The sequence below is a fragment of the Haematobia irritans genome, chromosome 4 (genome assembly GCF_050003625.1).
Source record: "Haematobia irritans isolate KBUSLIRL chromosome 4, ASM5000362v1, whole genome shotgun sequence".
NCBI classification, from domain to species: Eukaryota; Metazoa; Arthropoda; class Insecta; order Diptera; family Muscidae; genus Haematobia; species Haematobia irritans.
In genome coordinates this window covers 85,142,174-85,151,856 of record NC_134400.1, presented here as the reverse complement: position 1 = coordinate 85,151,856, position 9,683 = coordinate 85,142,174, and positions in this window count along the sequence as shown.

The window sequence follows — 9,683 nt, the reverse complement described above, 5'->3', positions numbered from 1 at the left end:
TTGTAATTTGTATACCCTCCACCATAACATAGGATGGGGGGTATATTAACTTTGTCATTCCGTTTGTAACACATCGAAATATTGCTCTAAGACCCCATAAAGTATATATATTCTGGGTCGTGGTGAAATTCTGAGTCGATCTAATCATGTCCGTCCGTCTGTTGAAACCACGTTAACTTCCGAACGAAACAAGCTATCGACTTCAAACTTGGCACAAGTAGTCGTTATTGATCTAGGTCGGATCGTATTGCAAATCGGCCATGTCGGACCACTTTTACGTATAGCCCCCATATAAACGAACCCCCAGATTTGGCTTGCGGAGCCTATAAGAGTAGCATATTTCATCCGATCTGGCTGAAATTTGGTACATGGTGTACGTATATGGTCTCTAACAACCATGCAAAAATTGGTCCATATCGGTCCATAATTATATATAGCCCCCATATAAACCGATCCCCAGATTTGAACTCCGGAGACTCTTAGAGGAGCAAAATTCATCCGATCCGGTTGAAATTTGGTATGTGGTGTTAGTATAGGGTCTCTAAGAACCATGCACAAATTGGTCCATGTCCATAATTATATATAGCCCCCAATATAAACCGATCCCCAGATTTGAACTCCGAAGCCTCTTGCACGTTGCAAATTTCAACCGGATCGGTTTTTGGTATGTAGTGTTAGTATATGGTCTCTTACAACCAGGGCTGTGGAGTCGAGCCAATTTTGCTCGACTCCGACTCCGACTCCAGCATTTTTCATCAGCTCGACTCCGACTCCGACTCCGGAGTCGACTCCGGGTAATATGACTAAATCTCATTTTAATACCACTAATTTGTAGTTCTATTGTGGGGGTACCGTAATTGGATCGATATAAAGTATCGTATTTATTTATGTGTGCAAAAAAAGGTCTTAATTTCACATTAGATGCCAATTGAACTCTATATTTCAAATTTAGGGCAATGTTTAATAAAATAAAATAATGATATAAATACCCATCATAATATGAGAAGATACCAACAGTACGAGTATATGTATTGATACTATCTCAAATCCTTTAAATTTGTTGCGAGCTATATAAAGGTTTATATTCCCATATGCATGAATTTGAATCTGCATCGATTTATACAAAATTGTATATACTTCTACAAAATCTATGTATTTAAAATTTAAATCTAACTTTATGGGACGTAACACAATTTTAACAAAAAATAAAAATGCAAGGAAAGTCTAAAGTCGGGCGGGCCGATTATAATATACTCTGCACAACTTTGTATTTAGATCTACATTTTGATAACATCTCAAATCAGACTTCTACCAAATCTCGGGCAATATTTGGGAAATGTTTATAATTGTTTAGACAATTTCGCAAAAATGCATTTATGATTCATTCATTGAAAAATTTGAAAATTTGAGTCATTTCTACAAGTTTTTGACTTAGCATCAGTGAGCACACAATTTAGAAAAAATTTTGTCAAGTAAATAAAATTTTACAAAATTTTATATAGAAATAAAATTTTGCACAATTTTCTACAGGAACAACATTTTTGCAAAATTTTCTATAGAAATCAAATTTTGAACAAATATATAGAAATAAACTTTTGAATGAGCATCAATAAGAAAAAAAATTTTGAGAAAATTTGGTATAGAAATAAAATTTGACAATTTTTTCTAATAGAAATAAAATTCTGAAAAAAATTTTATGTAGTAAATAAAATTCTGCAAAATATTCTACAGAAACAACATTTTGACTAAATTTTCTATAGAAATAAAATTTTGACAAAATTTTCTGTAGAAATAAAATTTTGACCAAATTTTCTAATAAAAAATCTATTACTATAAAATTTTGACAAAATTTTCTATAGAAATAAAGTTTTGACTTAAATATTTATAGAAATAAAGTTATCAATAGAAATAAAATTTTGAAAAAATGTTTGTGTAACAAACAAAATTTGCAAAATTTTCTATAGAAATAAAATTTTGCAAAATATTCTATAGAAATAAAATTTGGCTAAATTTTCTATAGAAAAAAATATTTCTATAGTAATAACATTTTGAATAAATTTTTTATAGAAATAAAATTTTGATAAAATTTGCTATAGAAATAAAATTTTGACAAAACTTTTAATAGAAATAACATTTTGACAAAATTTTCTATAAAAAAAAAAACTTTGAAAAATTTTCTGTCAATATTCCACATACGTATATGGCCTTAAAATAAAATTTAAAAAAAAAAATAATTTTGATTGTTCGAAATATTTCAAATAAATTGATATGGGCATTAAAATGGATCGATGCAGCCCATCTGCTAGTCTAACATTCTAGGAAACATAAAAAGATAGCCGTAATTGGAACTTGATTTTCATTTACAACCATGCTGTACATTGATCGAATGAATAACGCAATGGAAACTAATTTGGGTAAAAACTTGCTTAGTTACAAAAATGTGAAGTGTTTTAAAAAATTTGGTTTAGCCGGAGTCGGAGTCGAGCAAAATTTTTACGACTCCGACTCCGACTCCAGCAAAATCTTCAGACTCCGACTCCAAGACTCCGACTCCGACTCCGGCTCCACAGCCCTGCTTACAACCATGCAAAAATTGGTCCATATCGGTCCATAATTATATATAGCCCCCATATAAACCGATCCCCAGATTTGGCTTGCGGAGCCTCTAAGTGGAGTTAGTATGTGGTCTCTAAGAAAAACGCAAGAATTGGTCCATATAGGTCTATAGCCGATCCCCAATCACACAAAAATTGGTCGATATCGGTTCATAATCATGGTTGCCACTCAAGCCAAAAATAATCTACCAAAATTGTATTTCTATAGAAAATTTTGTCAAAATTTTAATTCTATTGAAAATTTTGTCAAAATTTTATTTCTATTGAAAATTTTGTCAAAATGTTATTTCTATAAAAAATTTTGTTAAAATTTTATTTCTAGATTAGTAGAAGTTCCTACTCAATCCACGTTGGAGGGTACATAAGCTTCGGCCTGGCCGAATTAAACATGGTCACCACCTAAAAATAACATTTTGCTTTTGAAACATGTTTGAGGTGATTATATTCCTTTTTTGGTGTAGGAACTGTAACTTTTATCCAATTTGCCTAAAATTCAAATATAGAAGTATTTTGGGACGAAGGAACAATTTCCAGATGAAGTAACATCTCGTTTATAGTGGGGGTAAAATCTGCAGATATTACACTTCAAGTAAAAGAGTTATTTCATAATTTTCTTGCACACTTATAAGAGATGTTTATGATTCCTCCACTCAAACAAAACGGTTCTTATAAACTGAGAATCTGATCTAGTCTTCATAGGTAAAATCTTTAAATTTATCTTGGGAAGCGTACTGGTTGAACTGATCTGCTTGGAAGCAAACTATAATATTTGATTCATGGTGGTGGGTATTTAAGATTCGGCCCGACCGAACTTACTGCTATGTATACTTGTTTTTCCAACTTCATGTGCTACCAAAGACCTTTAAAACGTGTTGCGATTTTGGCGTATTCTTTAAAATGTTCACCGAACTCATCGCTCAATAACTCCATTGTTACTCATGCTGTGGATCATGTGGCATCGTCTTGTTGAAACCAAATGTCGTGCAAGTCAAGCTCTTGCATTTTGGACAAAAATGTTGGATATCCTATAAACCGCACCACACTGTGTTTCTCGAAGCATTGGTAGCTTTGGCAATGCCTCTGACTCGTCTTATTTACGTACCTAATTTTGATAGTAAAATTCAATAATTTGCCATTCTTGCTCGTTTGTAAGACGCTTCATGGTTAAATTATAGACCAAACTGAATATGTTTGACAGTGAGACTAAACGCAAAACGTTTAGTCTCACTGTCAAATAAATAAAGAAATTAGCTTTAGTGTTGTATACTTAGGGATGCCAGACGTGCTCTTTTAAAGAGCAAATGTGCTTTTTTACAAAATGTGCTCTTAAAACAAGATAGACCAAAAGAGCACGCAAAAGTGCTCTATTTTTAGTTATTTTGGTGCTCTTTGTATGCATCACAACAAATATTACTCCAACGCGATTCAATAAATGGTAAAAGTAAACTGAACATACTTAAATGTCACACTATGAGATTTTCCTACGCCGTTATTTTCTAATTAAATAGTGTTTTACTTTATATATCAGATTCGAAGAAGAGTACGCCGATGTTGCTTCTTCACTTTGTACTCTCTTCTAAATGTAATCAAACTCCTTTCAATAACATTTTTCACGAAAACACCAAACAAATGACTTACAAAGTATTGTAAGAAAATTCGCTTGAGTTGAAAGTGGTTTATTTTATGTATATGTTATGGGCCTTTTTTATGTTTAAATGAATTATTATGGAATTAAATGTTTTTATTTTATTTGAAAAAGTGTGCTCTTTTTTTCGTATGTGCTCTTTTTATAAACTGAATGTGCTCTTTTTGCCTCTTCAAAATCTGGCATCCCTACACAGAAAAAAATTTCAGGAAAATTTTTCCAATTAAAATTTTAATTGAGTTTTAAAAAATATTCAATTAAAAATTTAATTGAATCTACAAATTTTTTAATTGAAATAAAAATCAATCACACAAATTAATAGTATCAATTAAATTTTTAATTGGATCAATTAAATTTTTAATTGACTGTCAATTAATTTTTTAATTGATACTATCATTTCTGTGATTGAAGACATTTCAATTAAAAAATTAATTGGATCAATTAATTTCGTGATTGAATCAGAAAAAAAATTTTTTGTGTGTACGAGTACTTCTTATATGTTCTTATGTGTACATGTGTCAGGAAAATACTCTATTTGTAATATGTGAAATTACCAAGCGTTCTTTTCCATGAATTAAACTATGGTTAATCTTGTCCATCAGCTTGTAGTGAAAACATAACCTAAACGTGATTATGTGTGGCAATAAGAAACTTTTCCCACAACGCGTACTCTTATATCCGCCTAATATGAATGACAAAGCCATAAACGTGTTAACCGCATTTAGCACCACTGAGTTCTTGAATAAGACGCAGGTTGTACAAATCCGATTTTGATGAGAAATGTCTTGTCCCAAAAACGCCAACATTTTTCTAAAGCTTGTTAATGTGGTCTAAATTGAAATGTCGAAAATTTAATGTGTCGTGGACAATGTTGGATGAGGTACATTTGGGATGTGATAGATGTCAAATGCCATTGGGTTCTCACGGTTGATTAAAGGCGACAACTACCACTTTTCATATTTTTTGACTCATATCTCTTGAGTTGAACATTTCCAAAGAAATCTAAACGAGCATAAAGAGGTAATGTGAGACATGGAGAAAACACTACTTTACTTTTGCAAAACAATTTGTAAAAATCGAATCTACCATTTTAATTCCCCTTCCAACCGCATCAATTTATTAATTCAATTAATCGGAAATATTCAAAAAAAAGTTTGGGTAAACAGATTTATCCACAAACCATACTCACAAGGAAAAAATACTTTCCTCTGGAATGAAATTTTTGACAAAGGATATTAGCCTTTGCTATATATAGTCTTTTCTTCAATTGCATATAAAGGGTGGTCAATATAAACTTGACGTATTTCTTTCAATTTTACATGTAAAAAACCTGAGCACCCCTCATTTTGAAGGTGTGTGTGTAGAATGTTGCTCCTATTTTGATTTTGGAATTCACTCTTCAGTTGTCAAAATGCCGTCCAAGCAAGAAGAGCAGCGTATCAAAATTTTGCTCGCGCATCGCGAAAATACGAGCTACTCGCACGCAAAGCTGGCAAAATCGCTAAAAGTTGCCAAATCAACCGTTACAAATGTAATTAAAGTGTTTGGGGAACGTTTGTCGACAGCCAGGAAGTCTGGATCGGGAGGAAATCGAAAACCGGAAGCCGCTGAGACGACAAAGAGAGTTGCCGGTAGTTTCAAGCGAAACCCTAACCTCTCTCTCCGAAATGCCGCAAATAAGCTGGGTGTATCGTCTACAACCGTGCATCGAGCCAAAAAACGAGCCGGACTATCGACTTGCAAGAAGGTAGTGACTCCAAATCGCAATGATAAACAAAATACGACGGCCAAAGCGCGATCCCGGAGGCTGTACACGACGGTGCTGACGAAGTTGGACTGCGTGGTAATGGACGACGAAACTTACGTCAAAGCCGACTACAAGCAGTTTCCGGGGCAGGAGTTTTATACGGCAAAAGGAAGGGGAAAGGTAGCAGATATTTTCAAGCACATAAAACTGTCAAAGTTCGCAAAGAAATATCTGGTTTGGCTAGCCATCTGTACCCTTGGCTTGAAAAGCAGCATTTTCATAGCTCCGGGACTGTCAACCAAGAAATTTACGTGAAAGAGTGTTTGTATAAACGTCGGCTTCCTTTCCTGAAGAAACACGGTTGTTCCGTACTGTTTTGGCTGGATTGGCATCTTGCCATTACGGTAAAAAGGCCATGGAGTGGTACGCCGCCAACAACGTGCAGGTGGTTCCCAAGGACAAGAACTCTCCCAACAAGCCAGAGCTCCGCCCAATTGAGAAATACTGGGCTATTGTCAAGCGGAACCTAAAGAAGACCAAAAAAAAAAAACTGTTAAGGACGAGCAGCAGTTCAAGGCAAACTGGCTTTCTGCGGCGAAGAAGGTGGACAAGGTGGCTGTACAAAATCTGATGGCAGGTGTCAAGCGTGAGGCCCGGCAATTCGGATTTGGAAAAGTGAAAGCCTAACTGAATATTTTTCCTGAATTTTATACTAATTGAACTTGAAAAATTAATTTAATTTGATTTTTTAAATAAACGATTTCACCGATTTACACGCGTTTTCCCTTGACCAACTTTTGACCGTATGACCCTTTACAACATTTGGTATGACACAAGCCAATTTCCTATCTTCCTCAAGTTTATAATCTTTCATAGACGGATCCTTCCAACTTTAGACTTTCCTTATTTGTTTTGTAAATTTGACGGTAAATGCGACTTCAAAATAATTTCTATTTGAAGTCGGGTTTGAATTTGGAAATTAAATATGCCATTAAAATGTTTTAAAGAACCCTAGGAAGACATGGAGAAAAAGAAGAAAAAACTAATAATTTCAAAAATCCTGTGACACGTATTCAAAATTCAAATTTAAAACAAAATTTTGTTCTAAATGTAACCTTACTTTAATATTCTACTTCTTTGACTCAGAATATTTACTGTAAAGATAAAATCTTTGGAAACGGGTATGATATTTTTCATTTTTTATTAATCACTCCAACTGTTTTCATTTGAAATTTTTGAGGTGTGCGGGGGTCTTAGCCCCCCCTAGAGAAATTTTCCAACTCCGTCAATGGGTGGTACCAAAGACATTGAAATGTTTTACTTCCGAAACAAAACAAAAAAAAAAATAATATTAAAAAATACAGACCACCTGCAAACAGTGGTGGCCAATTGAGAAGAGGATCATCATCATCATCCGTAAGTGAAACCAAGCATCTGCTTCATCAAGTTACAGTCGAAAAGGATAAGACTTCCAAAAAAAGCCGAATTTTGCCACCTACGAATAAGATTCATGAACTTATGGTCATTTTACCGAATCAATTGACTGTCAATTTACGTTCCAGCAATTTTTTTGATAGACTTAATATAACAACCATGATCGTTGGTGTCCTATCGGACTACGGTCAATGAGTAAAGAAACCGGTTTCATGTCCAAGGAGCAATGTCATTCTACTTTAGTTGCTGCATATGGATATCAGTGTCAATTTACAATGTTTATGACATGTTTTTGGATAATGATTATGAGCAATTCCATTTTAAATTAGCAATTTTTTCACCCAGTTCAATGATTGAGGGTAAGTAATACTGTAGTACATTAATCTCTGTCATTGAACTGGGTACAGGCAGAGAAGGAATATGATCACCTCAAACATATTTTAAGAGTAAAATGTTATTTTTGTATGATGACCATGTAACATGTTTGTCACTAAAATGTTATTTTCTCGTCAAATATAACCTGCTTGCCGAAATCAGACACATGATTTCCGAGAAAATAACATGGTTGCGAAAACCATGTTACATGGTCACCACCCAAAAATAACATTTTGCTCTTAAAATATGTTTGAGGTGATCATATTCCTTCTCTGAATGTACGTAATAGATATCAGCACAGTTCGTAAAAAAGGCATTTAAGAATTTAGATTTATTTTAAGGCTCACATAGACTATTCAGTCCATCGTGAAATGGTAAAATACCACACTTTCGTGTTGTTCTTCGGTATGAACAATGTTTCGCATAAGAAAAACGCTAAAAATAATTAGATAAAAATTCTCCGATTTGCTTTAAATTTTATTAAACCTTAAGGGAGGCTTTTAGACAAAGCTCCGATACTTAATTCTTCGATATTTTGTCCCTCCGTTTTGTACAATAAAAACAAATCAACTTCTTCGATTTACTTGATATTTATGAAGATGGTGACGGGAGGTTATGAAATTGAGGTGAGGCTAACTACTCGTTTTTTAATACTAGGCGTAAGTTCTCCGATTTACTTGAACTTTTCAGGGAACGTTGAAGTGGCGTCTAGACAAAGAACCGCTACGATATTTTCCGATATTTGATCGGGGATGGGAACCTACAATCGGACCGATTTTTTCTAAAGTACATTGAATAAACTAAATTTCTGCAAGGGTGCTTTTTGCAAAAAGTCCCTTTTAAACATTTTGCGATTTACATAGAATTTACAAGGAACGTGCGAGAAGACGACTAAAATTATTCAAGGGGAACTCCCCTCTGGAATAGTGAAAAGTCTAAACTTTTTACTGGGGGAGTTTACTGGGGGAGTTTACTGGGGGAGTTTACTGGGGTACGTGATTTTTTGATATTTGGTCGTAGAGCCTTCTCATTCCTTTTTTTTTCTTTCCCTTCTCATTCTCTTTTTTTGTTTGTAATTTGAAAGTTTTCCAACATTCGTGAAGTGAGAATATTGTCCTTAAATAGGAACTAGGCATCTACCCCGTGATCGACATTGCAAAAAATTTTATGAATCCCAATTTTTGAAGAACTTGTAAATATTTATTTTCTATGATTTATTTTACCGTATGTCTCTAATCCTTAAAAACGAAAAGCAAAGTTCTACGAATTTTGTTGGGCCAAAGAGATCTCGTTTTTTTGTTTTTTTTTTGGTTGACAACATCGTTGTCATTTTGTTCCGATTGGACCAAAATTGGTCAAAAAAAATTAATTTTAAATTTTGGTTGGACCGAGTGGAATTTGGTTGATTTCGGCTCATTTCCATGTACTTAATCAAAATTTTCCATACAGAATTTTATTTGTTTTTTCATACTTAATAGTTTTTTTCAAGACATTAATTTGAGTTAACATTATCAATGGTCCAAGAACTAAATATTTGAATTTTCATCGTATTCATATTTATCAAATGTTTCTTTTCATAAGGCAGAGTTCTTGGTTTGTTGGCTTTTTAACTCTGACCATTTCAAAAGTTTTTTAAAGTGTACTCTATTATGTAGGGTCATATTTTTGAATGGGTCGTACCTTAAATAATCCGATGACATGCAATTATTATTGAAATTTGAAAAAACGGATTACAAAGTTAGTATCGGATCTATAGTATATTATGGATTTTTCGGGACCATCGTAGTAATGTATATTTGGGGGCAAACAGATGCACCAGTGTAAACCTATCATAAACAAAGCGAAAATATTATTTTTTGATTTTATT